The sequence below is a fragment of the Cavia porcellus genome, unplaced genomic scaffold (assembly GCF_034190915.1).
Source record: "Cavia porcellus strain 051 isolate PalLab524CR breed Dunkin Hartley unplaced genomic scaffold, mCavPor4.1 scaffold_25, whole genome shotgun sequence".
NCBI classification, from domain to species: domain Eukaryota; kingdom Metazoa; phylum Chordata; class Mammalia; order Rodentia; family Caviidae; genus Cavia; species Cavia porcellus.
In genome coordinates, this window is record NW_026947508.1 from 39839403 (window position 1) to 39858186 (window position 18784).

Sequence of the window (18784 nt, forward strand, 5' to 3'; positions counted from 1 at the left end):
GTATCTTCCCACAAAATGCTTAATTATAACAAAAGGAAAAAATAATTTAATAATGGAAAAGCATGGCTAAATATCAGCCAACCTAAGCAATATCACAAATAATAGTGAAATCATGGACTCCCACACAATACACTGCAACGGACACAACAAATTGTGAATATCATGAACAAACATCAAGAAACTGCAACTGACAAACATTCTACAAAATAATTAGCTTCTAATCTTAAAATAATCATTGAAGTCAAGGAAAGACGAAATGTTGCAGATTGAAGAAGATTGAAGAATTATGAAAATTAAACATAATGTGTAATCCCAGGATGAATCTTTTTACTATAAATGATATCACTGGTATAATAAACAAAACTGGAATGAGATCTAAAGATTACATGACTCTAATACATCAATGTTAAATTTCTGATTTTTGATGGTGGAATTGTGATACATAGGAAAATGTTCTTGTGTATGGGAAATACAAATATGTTCATCATGTTGACAAGTTAGTCTTAAACAGGTTAAGGAAAGCAAGTTTTTGGAGGGTTGAGGGTTTAGCTCAGTGGCATAAATGCCTGTTGGCAAGTGCAAGGTCCAGAGTTCGAATCCCAGTAACCACAAAGAAAAAAGAAGATCAAGTTTTTAAAACTGTAGTTATATAACTTTTTAAAAAATTTTACTTAAAGAAAGACTAAAAAAAAAACAGAAAATGGTAGAGATAATACATACTTTCAAAGAAAAAATAAACAGTAAGAAATCACTAGTTGATAACTACATATTGTCCTCTTACAAATAGCTGTTCAATATACAAAAGTGAAACACAGAAAGTGGGGATTCAAACAGGGAGACTGCATTGTTCTGTTTGTTCTGTTCTGATAGTTCTGTTCAACTATCCAACGAAAACTTAGTAATATGGTTACCAATCCTATACTCTTAAACATACATGCAGTTATCCATATCTTCATTTACGTTGAGATTAAACAAACCAAAGCAGGCTAAAATCACTCTGAACAAAGAGTGCTGGATTTCATATCACATCATGATACTACAGGATCAGCACTAGGTACTGTAGTGTCTCTATTTCTTCAAAGTATCTGTTCATTTCATCATGCGTTATAAGACCAGTTCTAGTAAACTGTTTGTAGGTTCTACGCATGAATGAGTCTTAACATGTATTTCTATCCTTTCTATATTAAACGGAAAAACAAAACAAAGACAAAACAAAACATATTCCTATAAACACATGAAATGAAAAAGATATATAAAACCACTATATAAGGAGTCCTCCCATGGTTACTGTGTTGTCTCGTTATCTTCAATTGAATTGTCTATATCATCAGACATAGTATTGAATATAGCAGTACATAATAATATTAAAAACGTAACTTTGTAGATAGTATAAAAACAGGTAGTAATCAAACCAGAATGGGTATCGTAATGAATCTTGTCACCTTCAGTGTAGTTGCCTATACTCTCAGACTTGATACTATCAATCAACAGTTTTGAATAAAATCTGTTGATACCAATCAGCAATCAAACAAATCAGATTTAACTAAGATCAGTCATGATAAAAAGAATAAGTTATACATGGTCCAGATTAAGTTAATAGGAAATTACAGATGATTACTGTACTATATTCTGTTATTTTGTGGGTAGCTGTCTGTGCCCTCAGATCTAGTGCAAGTAGACAAATTGGGACAGAATAAAATCTATCTAAGCAGAGGGGTGCAAGTAATATGGGTTTTAAAACCTGATACTCTATTAACAATATCTTCAGCTGTCTTTTTTAAAACTATTCATCCCCTTTCACTCCCGCAGGGTGCACCGTGCATTTTTGGGTCTCACCAACACCCTCAGTTTTTAGATTGGGGAGGCAACCTGCTATTTACTTAAGTGGTTCTGAACCTTCTCCTTCCTGGACTTGATCTCTAGTTGTATTCCTTTACCTATTAAAGCCTGTCTTTCCAATCTATCCACAAATACTGGTCTAGATGCCCATACTACTCTCTGGTTCCCTGTCACAAAGAGCATTGTTTTCTCATATTTGATTTTCAGTTCATAAACCCTTTTTCAGGTTAATTACATTTCCTATAATGAGCATCTCAGTGGACCCTACCTCCTGATCTACTCCACCTGTTTTTTTTTTTTTTAGTGTATCAAGGCCATCTATATTAGAGATTATAGCCAACCTTCTCTGCCTCATTTCTGTGGTGCTCTTTTTCTGCCATTAGTTGTCAGCTTTTCTTCTTCATTCCAATTTCTGCTCCATTCATTGAGGCCTCTCTGCCACTATTCCTGGAATCCTGGTACTTCTCTCTCTCTCTCTCTCTCTAGAATGTCCTTCAGTATTTTCTGTAGAGTTGGATTGGTGGTCACAAATTCTCTTCGTCTTGGAAGCATCTTATTTCTCCATTAATTTCTAGAGACAGTTTTTCAGGGAGTATCAATCTGGGCTGGAAGTTATTTTCTTTCAGGGCTTGAAATACTTCACTCCAAGCTCTTCTTGATTTGATGGTCTGTGTCAAGAAGTTTGCCATGATTTTGATGGATTTTCCTTTATAGGTAATCTGTTTCTTGTCTCTTATAGCTTTTAATATTCTGTTCTTATACTGAATTTCTGGGATCTTGATTATTATATGCCTGAGCATAGCTCTGTTTTGGTTGTAGGTGGCTGGAGTTCTGTATGCCTCATACCTCTGAATATCATTTCCTTTTCCTATGCTTGGGAAGTTTTCCTTAATTATTTCTGTGAATAGCCTTTGTCCCTTACTCATTCACATTCTTTATTCTTAAGTTATAGATCCTCTTGTAGTCTTCTAACCTTTGTATTGTTACTGCCTGTTTCCTTGTTATTTTTAAGAATTTTTTTCCTTTCATGATCCCACACTGCAAACCTGTCTTCTAGTTTGGATAATCTATCCTTAGCTTCTTTTGAGCAGATTTGCCAGCTTTCATTGGAGCTTTTTATTTCCTGGTAATCTCTTTGAACCTGCCTCATATATTCTAAGTTTTCTTTATATTCGTCATCAAACTTTTCTTTTTTTTTTTTTGTGCTCCTCCATTCTTCCATCTGTGTCTTCTTGAGAGGTGCTCAGCATTTCTTTTATTAATCTACTTATATCTTGCTTTACTTGGTTAAATATTTCACTTTTGAACTCGTCTATGAGGTCCCAAAGATATCTCTTTATGTCCACTGATGCTGTGTCTGATACTGCATGTTTACTGTCCTAAATCTCTTTTGTATTTACTTCTCCTGGATCACTGTTCTCAGGGTTGGGGTCTGGGGACTTTGTCTTGTTGCTTCCTCTTTTCATATTTTTTGTTTCTTCCATACAGGGGTATAGAGAGGTCCCAGTCCCTTTCCTTGTTGGTTACGGTTCTTCTGAAGCACACTGGCTAGGTGATCCCACCCACTCCAGTGTGTTACTGAAGTACAAACAGGGGCGGTGTATGCTGGCTCCTTCTCTCTGGGTCAGTCAACCTGCTGAGACTTTCACTGTGTTAGTGTATGCCACACATAAGGAATTGGTTTGAGACAATTTATTGGGTCTCAGCCAGGGGTGTGACCCAGGCCAAACATATCCCACTAATCTTGTCTGGGAAGGGAACAACTGAAGTCACTGCTGTTCCTTGTTCTTGCCAGTCCTGCCCAATTCCAAAATGTTGACCCGTTGGTGTCCCTTTCCCATTGAAGGGTTTTATTTCTGGCACTCACTGCAGGTCAATGCAGGTCCCTTGCAGACTCCATTCTCCATTGGGCTCGCTGACCTCCAACTTCAGTACAATTGCACTTCAGTGTAACTGCGGTTTCAGTGAGTCGAAGTGGTGGGAATTTGGGCGCACAAGAGCACCAAATCTTAGCTGCCTCAATAGTAAGTAGCCCCAGGACTGCATGTTTGACTGGTTCTTTTCACTTTAGTTTCTTCCTGGATCAAGAGGATCCATCTCCCTCTGTCCGGAACTCCCCAAACTGTGTTATTAGGGCATCTGAGTTGTCTGCCTCAGGGAGCCTTGGTAATCTGCTCTTATCTACCCACCATCTTAACAGAAGCTCTAAAACTGTATTTATATAACTTTTTGAGACTTTCAATGTTTTAATTTAGCAAAAGATTGGAGGCAATAGTGTGAATGTGTTCTTCAAAATAGTAAACTGATTTTCAACAAGGTATCAAAAAAATTCACTGGGGAAAGAATATGTTTTTTACAGGCAAAAAATAATGAAGTTGGAAGGTAGGAATGACCAGTTGCTACATCTATAATCCTAGCACTATAGGAGGCTTAAGCAGGAGAATCCCAAATCCAAGCTTGGGCATTTAGTAACTTAAGAAGCCCCTATCTCAAAATAGAATAAAAATAAGAAAAGGCTAGGGATGTAGCTCAGTGCAAAAGCCCTGGGTTCAATCCCCAGTGCCTCAAAAAATAATAAGAAGAAAAAGAAGAAGAAGAGGAATGATGATGAAGTTGGAGCCAGGCATGGTAGTAATCTCAGCTGCTAGGAAGGCTGAGGAAGGAAGATCACAAATTCAAGCACACTCTGCCCAATGTAATAGAACTTCATCTCAAATAAATGAAAAGGGCTGAGGATATAGCTCAAAAATCCCTGGGTTCAATGACCAGTACTGGGGAAAAAACATTGAACATTACCCTACACCAAAATTAACTACAAAATGGATCCAAAAACTAAACTATTAAAACATTTAGAAGAAAACATAGACTTCTGGCCCTTAATCAAGGCCAGCAGCTTCCTGATGCTGTTGGTTTCAAGCAGGAGCCTAAAGAGATGTCTTTCTATAGTCTGTTGGCCATTTCAGAACCTGGGCAGTGAAATGGTCAATTTATTAGAAAGAAACAGCTTGAAGCAACCTCCACCCCCCAATGAGCGGCTGTGAGCATGGCAGGCTGCAGTGGCCCAGGATGGGAGCCACCAGCATTTACTGGGACCCGTGCCATGCTGGGATTTGGAGCGATGGGAAACCAAGCAACCTCACCCCCAACCCGTTCCTGGAGCCACCAACGTTTACTGGGACCCACACCATGCTGGTACCTGGAGCACCAGGAAACCAAGCAACTCCTCCCCTCGCCGTGAGCAGTTGTGAGAGGGCTGAGAATCAAACATCACATCTTCTCCCCACCCCCACCCCCGTTAGCAAGTGGGAGCCAGTGATCTGGACATCCCTTAAGAGGCTGACCATAGGCAATGTAGCAAATAGGGGGGATTTCCTTCTACCATCTCTTTGAAGGCAAATACTTTTACCCCTGCTTTGCTTTGTTCTAATTAATGGTGTTATTTTAGCCTGTTTTGTTTTGTTGAACTTCAACATACATGAAAGTATGGACAGCTATTTTGAAGAGAACGAGAGACTCTAAGGCAGCCATTAGTGACTTCCCTATTGTCTGGTTTTGAAGACCTAAAACGCCTTCCTCTTTCTGTTCGGATCAGTTTTATACTATGTTGTTTTGCATGAATTCTCTGTATGCAAGACATGGACAACTATTTGGAAGAAAACAAGAGACAATATGATAGATAAGTGAAGATCTCAGGTTGTCTAGCTTTGAAATTTGTATCTCTTACATTGCTTTCTTATGTCCTATTTTGTTCTACTTTGTTGTGTTTAATTTTACCCCCTTTAAAATAAAAAAAATTTCAAAAAAGAAAGACTACTCAAGAATGAAATGTTTTGAAAACAGATCTGAGCTATTTATGTATATTTTTATAAAGTGTTGTAAATATATCTGTAAATACATATTTTAAAATACAGATGTGAAACTTTTTTTTGAGATAGGGTCTGGCTAAGCTCAGCCTGGCCTTGAATTCACTTTGTACCAAGGAAGTCATTGTGATCCTGCCTCAGCCTCCTAAAGGCTGAGTTTATAGGTGTGTGTCACCAACTCCAATGCAGATAGCTACCTAACAAAGTCTTGCAACTCAGTAAGACAAATAAGAAATTAAAAGTGGCAAAGAATCTGAATTGGAAATTCCCCTAAAGAAGGCCAACAAGCACATGAAAAGGTTAGGTATGGCTGGGAATGGTGGCTCAGCCTGAAATCCTAACACTCAGAAGGCTGAGGCAGGAGGATCTTTATGAGTTTGAGACCAGCCTGGGCTACAAAGTGAACTCAAGGCCAGCCTAAAGTGCATAGAGAGATCCTGTCTCAAAAAAAAAAAAAAAAGGAAAGAGAAAGGTTAGGTATGGTGATACACGTCTAAGCACTTAGGAAGTTGAAGCAGGATTGCATGAATTGAAGGCCAACTTGAGCTACATAGTGACTTTAAGACTTGCCTGAACTAACAGCAAGATCCTGTCTCAAAAACAAAAAAAGCACACGAAAATATCCTCAATCTTATAAACCATCAGATTATGTGCAAATCAAACTACAATGAAATGAATAGTTCGGGGGCTGGAGATTTAGCTCAGTGGCATAAGTGCCTGCCTTGCAAGCATGTGGTCGTGAGTTCAATCCCTGGTATCAGTAAAAATATTAAAAAAAAAAAAAAAAAAGAAGAAGAAGAAACGAATAGTTCACCACAAATGATTATAGTCAAAAAGACAAGTAAACTAGGCAAAAACCACAGGCCTATAATTCCAGCGCTCAAAAGTTGAAGCAGGAAGATCACTTTAAGTTCCAGGCCAGCCTGAACTGCATAGTGAAATCCTGTCTCAAAAAGCCAAAAACAAACAATGTATATTATTCATCAATAAGAGTTAAGTACTGGGGCTGGGGATTTAGCTCAGTGGCATAAGCGCCTGCCTTGCAAGCAGGCAGTCGTGAGTTTGATCCCCGGTACCGATTAAAAAAAAAAAGAGAGTTAAATACTGACATATCATAAAACGTGAATGAACCTGAAAACATTATGAGATCACAGAGCAAGACATGGCAAAGCTGGCTGGCAAACCAGGTGCAATTTGTTAATTACAAAACCAGAAACACATATGAAAAACAGTTTCTCCAACTCTGCACTTGGACTTCTTATAGCAGGTATTCAATAAGATGTCTGGACCTGAGGTCAGCCTGAGACAGGGGATCTCATGTTATAGGCAGCTGAGTTAGAAATACAGGTAGTCAGACAAGGCTGGGTCCTCGAAGGAGCCAGTACAGAAGACCTTGCAACCTTGGATACCTTGCAACCTTGGAGGAGACAGACACCTCTGTTGTGGGCCAGATCTCAAAACAAAAGGTAAAACAAATGCAACCACACTCAAAGTATAAACATCAGTGATTGATATTCTAATTAGGCATGGACCATCTTGAGGAAGCCAAGAGTCACCATCCCAAAACCCTATAGGAAGGTCACACTGCTCTTCATTCGCATTTGTCCCCAATTTGGTCAATTTTACCTGAACAATTAATCTTATTGGTTGATCATAGTTCTGTCCCACCTCATGCCTGCCTGCCTGCCTTGAGAATTTCCATTTTTCCCCAACTTAGACCCATCTCACTTCTTGGTTTTGTTCTATTAAGTCCCTAGAAAACAACTCTTTGGCGACCCAATCAGGACCATTCTGTCTCTCTCAGACAGCTTTCTTTCTCTCAAGAAATATATTCTGCTCTTAACCTCTGTTATTCCTAAAATGCATTCTTCAATTTTAGAGAACATGAACTCATACGAGACATCTAGTAGGTTGGGAGTTTCACCAGCACCACCTCTCAGGTCCTGGATGTAGTGGCTCTGGCAGGTTTCCTGAGATTCAAACAGCTTAAAAGAGAGGTACTAAAAGAATTTGCTATCCCAGGTTTCCTCATGATAGCTTGGCCTGCTTTCTCCAGGCTCTTCTTTCATCTGGGTGTTTCCTCTTTCATTCGTCCCAAAATTGCTCTGCAGAGCCAGTGTCTCCCGTTTTTTACTTTTACTCTCCCAAATAAACTTGGTCACTGTTTTGTTTATGTTTTGTGTTTTGCTCGTTCTATCGAATTCTTACAAGAAACCTGGACTCTAATTCCACAGGGAAAGGCCAGCAACCCAGAGCCTGGCAATGTTTAGTTGGCAAGCCACTTTTGGGAGGAGCTATTGGATAACAACTATGCTAAGTAAAAGAAGCGTGTCATGAAAAATCACATGAGTCCATTATCCAGAACATGCAAATCCATACAGAAACAAAGTAGATTCATAGGTGTCTAAAATGAGGGGTTAAGGGGGAGTAGAAAGAGACTTTGTATGTATTAACATATACAGCATTTCTTTTGGGATAATGAAAATGTTCCAAAATCAACTGTACTGATGATAATTATACAACTCTATGAATACAAGTGATAGAAAAAGTGTTTAGATTTTTAAAATGTATTACAATAAAAGGCACATTGTCATTAATCCCCCTCAAAACACTTCCACTTCAAAGAGCTCAATGTTCTTGCCACTTTTTGAAGCAGTTGTGGAGGCCCTTTTTCATGTCTTTAGTTGTGCGGTGGTGTAGACTTGATATCCTGAAATGATTTACAACATTCAACTATCGTGATAATTTTGACTTTGGGGAAGAACCAGAAGTCCCATCTTGCTAGATCCAATAAATAAAATGGGTAAAGCTATATACTATAATGTTTACCAGCCTACCTTTCCATTGGGTGGCACTTGGAGTAGCATTCATCAGTTTTTTTGTTTGTTTTTGTCTTTATACCGGGAATCAAACTCAGGACCTCACCCTTACCAGCTAAGTGCTATGCCAGTGAGCTATATCCCTGGCCCTTATCAAATCTTGTAAACATGAACGAAGACCTCTGGAACTGCTTCAAAAAGTGCCAAGAACAGGAAAACAAGAGCAAAGTAAGAGGCATCACAATTCTGGACTTGAAGTTATATTACAAAGCTACAGTGATAAAAACAGCATGATACTGGCATAAAAACAGCTATGAGGAATGAAACAGAACACAGGATTCAGAAATAACCTAAGGACAGTCAACTATTTGATTTTTGACAAAAGAACCAAAAACATACACTGAAATAAGGCTGCCTCTCTAACAAACAGTGTTGAGAAAACTGGCAATCCCCATGCAGAAGACTGACTCTAGACTCATACCTCTCATCATGTATTAAACTAGAATGGAAATGGATCAACCATTAATTTGCTGGAAGATAAAATATTCTTTCAGTCACAGGTGTAAGCAAGGACTTTCTAAACAGAACCCTAGTTGCTCAGGAAATAGTCCCAAGAAGCAACAAATGGGATCAAATGAAAAGAAAAAACCTGCACAGCAAAAGAAACAACCAACAGAGTAAAAAGAAAAGCTACAGAAGGAGGTTAGCTGTTTTTCAGACAGAGCTATATCTAGTATCTAAAATATACAAAGAAATCAAAAGAATTATAACCCCCAATAAAAGATCCACTCAAAAAACAGGCAAGTGAGATGAAGAGAAACCTCACAGAACTATAAGTGGCTAATAAATACATGAAAAAGAAGTTCAACACTGCTGGCCATTAGAGACATGCAAATTAAAACACTGAAATTTCATCTCACCCTAGAAAGAGTAGCTACCATTAAGAACTCAGTAACAAATGCTGGTGAGGCCACAAGGAAAAAGGAACTCTTCTATGTTGCTGGTGGGAACGTAAACTAGCACAGCCACTATGGAAATCAATATGGAGATTCAAATTACAGAGTGAGTTTCAGGTCTGTCTGGATTACATAGTGAGACCTTGTATCAAAACACCAAAATAATAATGATGACATCGTATTCTGTGATACATTCATATCCATGTTTACAGCAGCACAATACATAATCTTGGAAGCAGTCTATATGCCCATCAGCAGAAAAATGAAAAAAGAAAGATTACTATTTACACAGAATGGAGTACCACTCTACCATAAAGATAGTCATTTTTATGAAAATGAATGCACCTGAAGACCATACTGTTAAGTGAAATGAGCCACACACACAAGCTTAAATACTTCATAGTTTCTCATATATGAAAAAACCCAAATTATAAATAAAGAGCAAAATAAAGGTTAGATAATGGGAAGTAAGGAAATTAACTTTTTCAAAGGGGAAGGGTATCAAGAGATGGCAGGAAAGAGGAGGAAGGGAGGAAAAGGATTTAAAAAAGAATTAAGATGTGTTATGCACATGTTCCAACTCCACACAAGGAATGTAAACATTACATACTGCAAACATGTATTAATAAAAAATTATATAAATGTCAAAACAGTAGCGTGAGTTCCAATATTCTAAGGGGGGTTAATGGTAATATGCCTTTTACTGTAATAACTTTTCTTTAATTTACTTACCCATCTTTGTTCCCAAATGCTGGGATCACAGGTGTGTGCCATGTCTGGCTATTTGTTTTAATTTTGAGACAGGACTATACTCAGGCTTGAACTTGCCATCCTCATGTCTCAGCCTCCAGAAGTGCTAAGATTATGAGCCTGTGCCTCTATGCATAGTAGCACCTTTTCTTTTGGTCAAAACTATTTTGTAAGGGATGCAAAGCCATTTTCATTTATTCAAAGACCTGGGAAAAGGAAGCTCGTAAGTTTCTGATTCCCCTGACTTGAAATCAACCACAGAGAAAGAAAAAATCAGAATAAGTTCATGCCCCCTTTTCACTAATACTAAATTCATGCCCTAGGTTCTGTGGCATTTATTAAGTATTACTAAACATAAAGCTAAACAACAAGGGCTGGGGATTTAGCTCAGCGGCATAAGCACCTGCCTTGTAAGCACGGGGTTCAGGGTTCTGAGTTCAACCCTTGATACCAAAAAAAAGGCTCAAAGACAGCAGTACCTGTATTCCCCACCATACTGTGGGATTCTTGAGACCAAGTTACCTCTGAAGCAATGGAACATAACAAACAGAAACAAGCTGGGTTGGAATCATAGCTAGAGTGCTCAGGGTGGTGCAATGCTGGGGATGGGATATCCATATTTTTCAACCACCCCTGGTACTAAAAACCATTGCATCTGTACAGTGTAAGTGGACTATATGACATGTAAACTGTATCTCAAAGCAGGCATTTTTTACAAAGCAAATATCAAACTTATTAACAGAAGGGAGAACTTGAGATTATCCAAATTTAATTTTTTTTTCAAAGTAGCTAACTACTTCTTTGAAAAAGATTTGATATGACCTAAAAAGTAGCTATAATTTGCACTATAACTTTGCTAATTACAAAATTTTTCCACTTACCCTCTTATATAAGGATAGTCTAAACTTATGCTAAACAAAGCACTGTGTTATAATTTTGAAAGGACAAGGACAAGGCATTCCTAATACGCAAAATGACACATAGAAACACATATAATTATTAACCATGTGTGGTGGGACTTGCCTGTGATCCCAGCTACTGTGAAAGCTGAGGAAGGAAGATCCCAAATTTGAGGCCAGGCTGGGCCATTGCATGGGTTCACTTTAGTATTTTTTAATTTAAAAAAAGTATTCAGAGTTAGAGCTATGTTCTTCCCTAACTTTCCTTTAAGACCCTCTTTTCCTTCACCTACTGCTTAAAATTGTTTCTCCTTCACTCTCCTTTTTACTCTGTACTCTTTATTGACTTACATAGCTCCAAATAATACTTGTACCTTTATCCCAAAACATTACATGTAACTACTGGACCTTCTTTAAACTTGTGAGTGCCCAACAAGGTATTTATTTCAAAAAACATATTTTAGAACATATATAGAACACTGTGGTACACACAGTGCTTCTCATGCTTTAGTGTGTAAGAATCAGAACGCTTATTAAGGACATGACTTTCGCAGTCCAGTGGGCCTGGAAACCTCCCAGACGACACCACTGCTGCTCCTGTGAGCATTACAAATGTCTCCATTAGAAAAGCTTCGATGGGTTTAAAAAAAAAAAAAAAAACCAATTAGGTAGATGAAGTACAGTAATTAAAATATAGTAGATTAAATATATATGTAGATTTTTGCTCCCTCTATAAGTCACTCTCAGATGGCAATAAAATATATTTTAAAGGTATAAACACACGACAGCAAATAGTAGAGGACACAGGTAATATCGACAAAAATGTAATATAGGAAAACCACCAGGATGAATCTGACTTGGTAGAGTACAAAAAATGAAACTCAAGTTTAAAGGGAAAAAGTCCAACTAGAAGCACAGAGATGGGAACAAAAAACAGAACTGGCTAAGAGTCTACTGAAAAAACTATTAAGATCCTCAGTTATTCCTAATCAAGAGAAGAGGCAACCACCCACCTCCATGTAGGACAAAGGCCACTTGCTAACTCCAGGTCTAAAAGCACTATTTGAAAGGCTCTGGACTTGAGAAAAGCAGCTGAGGCTTAAAATAAAGGTGGACCCTTTCCTGAAGATGGCAGAAAGAAGGAAGTCTACTAAACAAGCAGAGGCTACCAAAAAAAATCTCTTTTCTACCCCAGTGCCCAACACAGTTCCCAGTGTCTAGTAGACTCTCTAAGTATTTTGTTGAATTTATAAGGAAACTTCCCTATACCCTAGTCAGCCCTAAGCTTCTCGAAGCAAACAATCACTAATATCCTTGACTTACTAAGTAAGCTAAGTAAAAGATTAGCATTCGTACTCCTTAGTGGGATTGCATAATAACAACTAACATTTATTACCAAGTAGGTATTATATGCCAGGCATTGTTCTAAATGCTTCATATGTATTAATTAAGTTAACCCTTACAACAACCTCATAAAGCAGACCTTAAAAAGTATTACATATAAAAAAAATTTTTTTTAAAGTATTACATATAGAGTCAGGTGTGGTGGCGCACTCCTGTAATCCCAGCACTCAGGAGGCTGAGGCAGGAGGATCCTTACAAGTTTAACTCCAGCTAGGCTACAAAGTGAGCCTAAGGCCAGTCTGAAGTACATAGCAAGACCCTGTCTTAAAAAGAAAAAAAAAAAAAATTGTATTACCTGTACCCAAAGAAATTAAGTAACAGCTTTTGCCCATCCTATCAGGCAGGAGCTATAAAAAGAAGCCAAAGCCGAGGATTTAGCCCAGTGGCATAAGCACCTGCCTTGCAAGCGTGTGATCGTGAGTTTGATCCCCGGTACCAAAAAAAAAAAAAAAAAGAATTCAAGCAGTCTGCCTTTATTCCAGAGCCTATCCTCATTACTACTTCCTAGACTTCTCTCATACAAGAATGGATGCTCCCTTTTTGTTCTTGAGACAGGTCTCACTATGTAGCCCCAGCTGGCCTCAAACTTGCAGCAATCCTCCTCCCTGAGCCTCCAGAGTGCTGGGGTTACAGGTATGCACCATGTTCAGCTAGGTGTTTCATTTCTAAGCAAAGAATCCTCAGACTTTATGAGATACTTTTCAGTAAAAGTAGTCATAAGTCAATGTTCTGAAAAATAAAGCAACTCAGGAAATATTTAAGCATGAATATCATAATGAAGTATTCTTTTTTTTTTGGTGGTGGTATGAGGGATCGAACTCATAACCTCACACTTGCCAGGCAGACACTAAGGCCACTGAGCTAAATTCCCAGCCCCTGAAGTATTACTTTTAAGTGAACAAACCAAAATTATCAATTATTGATTTACTGAAAGCAGCTTACTAAGTATCTACAGCTTATATTGACATTTTGCAGAGAAATTCTATTCATACTTTTATTAAAACAAACTCTGCCAGATTAAAATTTTTATTTTGGGGGGCTGGGGATTTAGCTCAGCGGCATAAGCACCTGCCTTGTCAGCAGGCGGTCGTGAGTTGGATCCCCGGTACCGATAAAAATGAAAAAGACAAAAAAAAAAATTTTTATTTTGTAGCTTCTTCACCTGTCTCAGTCTTAAGAGAATTGAGGGTGATTAGAAAATTGTTCTGGAGTCACCTTTGGCTTAGGGGAATGTTGTTGGCAGTTTGATCTTCTACCTAGACCATTAAAACTTTCTTTGTATCAATAATAAGGCTGTTTTGCTTTCTTATTGTTCATCTGTTCAGTGAAGTAGCACTTGCAGTTTTCTTCAGCTTTTTCTTTGTATTTACAACTAACTGCCACAAGAAGCCTACCTTTAGGCCAATTTCAGATTTTTGTTTGTTTGTTTGTTTGTTTTGTTTTGTTTTTGAGACAAGGTTTCACTATGCAGTTCAGGCTGGCCCTGAACTCACTAAGTAGCTGAGCTGGGCTTGAACTTGCGGTGATTCTTCAGGCTCCAGCCTCCAGAATGCTGGGATGACAGTCATGCATCCGTCACATCCAGCTAATTTCAGCTTTCTTGACATGCCTTTCTCATTAAATTTAATTATCTCTAGTGCTTGACTTAAAGTGAGAGACATGTAAATTTTCCTTTCACTTTCCTTTAAATCACTGTAAGGTTATTAATTTGCCTAATTTTAGTAAGGTGCTTCAGGGAACCCACAGACAGGCAGGCAAACAAAGACAGACAAGACAAAGAAAATAATATAGATGGATGGAAGAATCAAACTACACATGCTTACCAATTAAGGTGCCTGCCTGGCATGTTTGAGCCCTGAGCTCAACCACCAGCGCTGCAAAAAAATGTTCATAGTCTTATTTGGGCAAAGTCTTGGCATCTCCCAAAAATTCCAACATTAACATCAAAGATCACCATTTACAGATAACCATAATGAATATAAATTACAATACTCAAATCCAAAGTCATATGAGAACAACCAAAACGTAACACACAGACATGAAGTGAGCCATGCTTTTAGAAAAATTACACCAATAGATTTGCTCATTGCAGGATTACCACATGCCTTTAGTTTGTAAAACATGTAGTATCTGATAAGCACAATAAAAGTTAACTCTGCCTGTATAAAAATGGCAATTCTGGGCCAGAAGTGTGACTCAGTAGTAGAACACTTGACTAGCATGTATAAGGCCCTGGCTTTTGTCCCTAAAATTACAGAAAACAAACAAAAAAGACGACAAAACACCAAAGTGATCAATGTAATCACTTTCAAAATTCTATGACCCTTTTTTTCAGGAATAGAAAAAGAAAACCTCAAACTCTTAAGGAACAGAAATGTACCTCACACAGCCAAAACAAAAACACGGGCCAGGGATTTAGTGCAGTGGCTCAAGGGCTTGCCTGAGGTCATGAGTATATCCCCAATACCAAAAAAAAAAAAAAAAAAATCCTCAGAAAAAACAGTAACATTGGAAGATTCAAGCTTCTCTATTTTTAAACTTAGTACAAAGCTATAGTAGTCCACAAAAAAAAAACTATAGTAGTCAAAGCAAGTTGGTAGTGGCATAAAGATAGATAGACTAAGACTAGTACAATAAAATTGATAGTCCAAAAAAGAGAGTAGAAGGATAAAATGGAAACAAAGCTTTTGTAAATAAGGAGGGGAAGAAGGGTGAAGGGAGGGGAAAGGAATGGAAAAAAAGGAAGCAAGCTATATACGGGTACAAATATGTACAGGAACAAATATCATGTACAGGTACAAATTCCCTATGATAAATGTTATCACTGTGTATATCTAAAATGTACCAATAAAATTTTTAATAAAAATTTGATAGTCAAGAAATAAAAGCTTAGCTGACTGTGGTAGGACATGCCTATACTGCCTGCACTCGGGGCTGAATCAGGAGGATCACCGTGAGTTCAAGGCCAGCCTTGGCCAGATAGTGAATTTGAGGCCAGCCTGCACTAATAGCAAGACTACCTCAAAAAAAAAAAAAAAAATTAAAAGAAATAAAACCTAAAATATATGGCAAATTGGTTTTGGTCAAGAGTCCCAAGATTATTCAAAAGAAAAACAAGAATCTTTCCAATCTGAAGCTGAGAAAACTGGATTATCTAGAAACAAAACAGTAACATTCAACTACTACTTGCTATCATATGCGAAAATTACCTCACACTGGAACAAAGACCTAAATAAAGGTAATAAAACAATATACATCTTAGAAGAAAATATAGGAGGAAATTTCATATTAACTTTGGCAATAACTTCTTTGATATCAAAAGCACAGGTAACAAACGGAAAATTTGGAAAATTGGATTACATCAAAATAAAAAATTTATTTGCACTAAAGAACACTGTCCAAATAGTGAAAAGACCAACAGAATGGAAAAACGTTTGCAAATCATGTATCGATAAGGGTTAACGATCTGGAATACATAAAAATTCCTACAACTCAATAATTCAAAAATTTTAAATTGGGCAAAGGGTTTGAAAACTATTTCTCCAAAGAAGGTACACCAAATGGCCAATAAACACATAAAAAGAGGCTAACTATAGGAAAATACCAATCAGAATCATGAGTTATTAACAGAGGAATAACTATTACCAACATAATGGAAAAAAACAAGTCGGAGAAGATCTGGATAAATTGTAACACATGTGATGTGCACTGTTGGAGAGATGAAAAATTGAGCAACTGTTGTGGAAAATAGTTTGGCAGTTCCTTAAAAAGTTAAATTAAATTAAAACTAGGCATGGAAATGCACACGAGTAATCCCAGCTCTTGAAAGGCTAAGGCAGGAGGATCATGAATTCAAGGATAGCCTAAACTACATAGTGAGAACCTGTTTTAAAAAAAAAAAGTTAAATAGGCCAGAGGCACATGCCTGTAATCCTGGCATTTGGGAGATTGAGGCAGAAGGATCACAAGCATGTGCTCACTCTAGGCAACTCAGTGAGACTCTGTCTCAAAAAAAAAAAAAAAAAGAGAACAGGAACACTCAGTGCAAAAACGTTCAAACCCCAATATTGGGGAGAAAAGGGCTAAACACAGAATTACTGTATGATCCAGCAATTCCATTTTTTTAGGTATGTACCCAAAATAATAAAAGCAGAGACTCAAGAGACTTGCATTCCAACATTTGCAGCAACAATATTCACAATAACGAATAGCTGGAAAAAAATTCAAATGTCCATCAACAGAAGAACAGATAAAACAATATGATATATATATAAAATATTACTCAGCCTAAAAAGGAATTAGTTTCTGATATAGGCTACATATGCATAAACCTTAAAAACATGCTCCTCCAGGCACAGTGGCACGCACACATAATCCCAGCACTTAGGAGACTGAGCAGAAGGATCCCAAATTCAAGTCCAGCCCAGGCAATTTAGTGGGACTCTATCTCAAAAGTTTAAATGGGCTGGGGATGGAGCTCCGTGCATAATAGCTGGATTCAGTCCTCAGAAGTGGGAACAATAGTGGGTGCTATAATCCCAGGTGTTTGAGAGGCGGAGGTAGGAATATCACAAATTCAAGGTCAGCCTGGGCCATTAGGGAGATCCTGCCTCAAAATTAAAAGAAGCAGGTAGGGATGAAGCTCGGTGACCTTAGGTTCTAGCCCGCAGCATCTCACTATGTAGTTCTAGTCCCCAGTACCAGAAATACAGAAAATATTATGCTAAAGTAAGTACGCCAGACACAAAAGGACAAATACTGTGTGATTCCATTTAAATAAGGTACCTAAAAATAGGTAAATTAATAAAAATAGCAAGTAGAATAGAAATTACCAGGCACTGGAGGGAAGGGGAAAAAGGAATGGGGAGTTACTATTCAAAGGGTGCTGAGTTCCTATTAAGAAAAATCACCTTTAAATTCTGGAAATGAACAGTAGGTTTAAAAACTGTGTATAATCTTAATGTCACTTAATTGTATGCTTAAAATGGTAAATTTTATATATACATACATATGTATATATAGATACACACACATATCCACTGTATTTTGAAAATTCTCCAACTAGGATCTTTCCTGACATTCCTTCCAAATAAATGGCTACAGTGATGTTTTAAAAAATAGTCATGACAAAGAAAATGCACTCCTGGGCTAGGGATGTAGCTCAGAGGTAGACACGGTGCCATGTATGCTCAAAGCCTTGGGTTCAATCCCCAGCACCTTGATTCTATGGCGTAGTTTTTGTTTCACTTGGTTTTACTGAGGTATTGACCCCATGGCCTTAGCACTGAGATACATTCTGAGACATTTTTTATTTTGACACAGGGTCTCCCTAATTAAGTGATGCATGTTGGGCCCAATCTTGAGCTTCCTGTCTCAGCCTCCCATAGTGCTGGGATTATAGGTATATACCACCATGATCAGCTTAATGGAACAGTTTGCAAAGTTTAGTCTGTGAAACCTAGAGAGCCCATAATCCTTTTTCAGGGAATATGTAAGATCAAAACTTGCTGGGCAGGGTGGTGCACACCTATAATACTATTACTCAGGAATCTGAGGCAGGAGAATTGCTGTGTCACTCTATTTTCCACTACTATGCACCAGGAGTTTTAGAAAATGACACTTAAAAACATCTAGAGTGAATCATAAATATTCTTACCAAAAAACAAAAACAAAATAAAAAATGATAACTAGGTGAGGTTAGCTGATTTTTTTTTTTTTTTAAAACAGGGTGTTGCTATGTAGTCCAGGCTGGCCTTGAACTCAGTATGTAGCCTAAGCTGGCCTCAAACTCATGGCAATCCTCCTGCTTCAGCCTCCCAAGTGTCCAAGTGTTGGGATCACAGTAGAGTGCCAACATACTTGGCAGCTAACTTGATAGTGGTAATCATTTTACAATATATATGTATATCAGGTCATATTATATACCTTCAACTTTTGCAATTCTATTTGTCAATTATACCTCAATAAAACTAAGAAAAAAATTTTTAAAAAACATTTCTCACATATATCATTTTAAAAAGTCCAATATGAAGCTGTAAAAAATTACTTTTTTTGCCAGGTATGGTAGCACATGCCTGTAATCTCTACACTCGGGGAGGCTCAGGCAGGAGGATTGCCACAAGTTTGAGCCATCCTGAGCTGCATAATGAGACCAAACCAGCCTGTATTACAAAAAAAAAAATCCCTAATTTTTAAATCTCTAGCTTCTGGGCTGGAAATTTAGCTCAGCATAAGCACCTGCTTTGTAAGAGTGC

General features: G+C 37.8%; 1 protein-coding gene and 1 non-coding gene across 4 annotated transcripts in view; one reads left to right on the plus strand and one right to left on the minus strand.

The window, feature by feature from the left end:
- Pik3r3 (phosphoinositide-3-kinase regulatory subunit 3) overlaps positions 1–18784 on the minus strand; it is a 178372-nt gene that overhangs the window by 60232 nt on the left and 99356 nt on the right. The window lies entirely within an intron of this gene.
- On the plus strand, positions 4709–4845 carry LOC111754745 (small nucleolar RNA SNORA2/SNORA34 family). The gene has a single exon (XR_002789413.1). It is a non-coding gene; the product is annotated as a small nucleolar RNA SNORA2/SNORA34 family (small nucleolar RNA).